At 48.9% G+C, this 1575-nt stretch overlaps 1 pseudogene; it reads right to left on the bottom strand.

The window, feature by feature from the left end:
• Positions 1 to 573: 573 nt before the first annotated feature.
• Positions 574 to 1569, bottom strand: LOC119590940 (annotated as a pseudogene).
• Positions 1570 to 1575: the final 6 nt, after the last annotated feature.

The following is a 1575-nucleotide window of genomic DNA, read 5'->3' as shown; positions in this document are numbered from 1 at the left end:
GTCCGCTCCAAGTAAACCCGGCAGTGAAAAAGGCGTGGCGTTCCTTTTCGACAAGGTGTGATGCAGCTCTGGTTGCTTAGTACAAGACTGGTTATTGGTGCTCGACTTATTCATGTTCATTGTCTCTCACTCTTTTTCTTTATTATCTCTCTCTTTTAATGATAGACATTTATCATTCTCTCTTATTTTTGTGTTATTATTCGTATTATTTGTTTACCCGTTTATTTTTATGACTCTCACATCTAAATTTGTTATGTATTATCAGACCTAATATGTTTTGAACATTCCTGCGACTATCAAATTTCTTTCGATTTGTGAGAATAAATAGCCAGACCGTTTCTCCGCAACGTTAGTGATCAGCACTGAAGTGAAGCATAATTCTCAAACCGTGGTTGTTTTCCGTTGCGGTTGCATGGCCTTTTTGTGTGCGATGTGATTCAGCTGCTTGCGCTGAGGTCTCGTGAAAAGACTTACTATGAACGGAATCAATAATACAGAAAGAGAAAGAGTATATGCACTCACAGTGAGTCGAGGTGAATGACACTTTCAAACGCATTGATAATTTATTACGAACGGGCTGTGTGTAGCATCGACTCAAAAAAAATATATATCTGACAAACTGAAAAAAGCATTACACCAACATGTTCATTTTCCGTAGCCGCCTCCACTGCCTCCGCTGGAACCCCCATGTCCTCCGCCGTTGCCTCCGTTATTTCCCCCGTTGAAGCCTCCGCTGGAACCGCCATAACCTCCGCCGTTGCCGCCACCATTTCCTCCGTTGGAACCGCCATAACCTCCGCCGTTGCTTCCGTTATTTCCTCCGTTGGAACCGCCATAACCTCCACCGTTGGCTCCGTTATTTCCTCCGTTGGAACCGCCATAACCTCCGCTGTTGCCTCCGTTATTCCTCCGTTGAAGCCTCCGGTGGAACCGCCATACCCACCGCCGTTGCCGCCATTATTTCCTCCATGACCGCCACCTTTACCTCCATTATTCCCACCGTTGGAACCATCATAGCTACCTCCGTTACCACTGCCTTGTGGAGCGCCGAGGTGGAAGCTAACTGTTGCTTTGGCTACTCCATTTTGGTTACCGTCGCCAGAACCTCCGTTAGAGCCACTGTAACTTCCGGCTCTGTTGCTTCCATTTCCCCCACCACTGGAACCATAGCCTCCTCCGTTATTACCATTTCCCCCTCCGTTGGAACCATAACCTCCTCCATTGCCTCCATTTCCCCCTCCGTTAGAACCATAGCCTCCACTTCCCCCTCCGTTAGAACCATAGCCACCACTGCTGCCTCCATTCCCCTGTCCGTTGGAACCATAACCTTCTCCGTTGCCTCCTCTGCCACCACCCTGGCCGCTGGCTCCACGGCCTGAAGAGCTGTATGCTCCGCCTCCGTTGTTGCGTCCGCCAAAGGAGCTGGGCATCGCCCAGCCGGACGCCGCCACGACCGCCACAAATGCCACCACAACTATCAGCCTCTGTGGAAGAATTCGGGTGGGCATTACTCCATTCGGCTTTCCTTAAGTTACCAACTCCTTTTTTTTGCTACTTTACTAAAATACTTCGTCA

The sequence above is a fragment of the Penaeus monodon genome, chromosome 28 (genome assembly GCF_015228065.2).
Source record: "Penaeus monodon isolate SGIC_2016 chromosome 28, NSTDA_Pmon_1, whole genome shotgun sequence".
NCBI lineage: Eukaryota > Metazoa > Arthropoda > Malacostraca > Decapoda > Penaeidae > Penaeus > Penaeus monodon.
The sequence above is the reverse complement of the archived record's forward strand: the minus strand, read 5'-3'. Positions and strand labels throughout refer to the sequence as shown.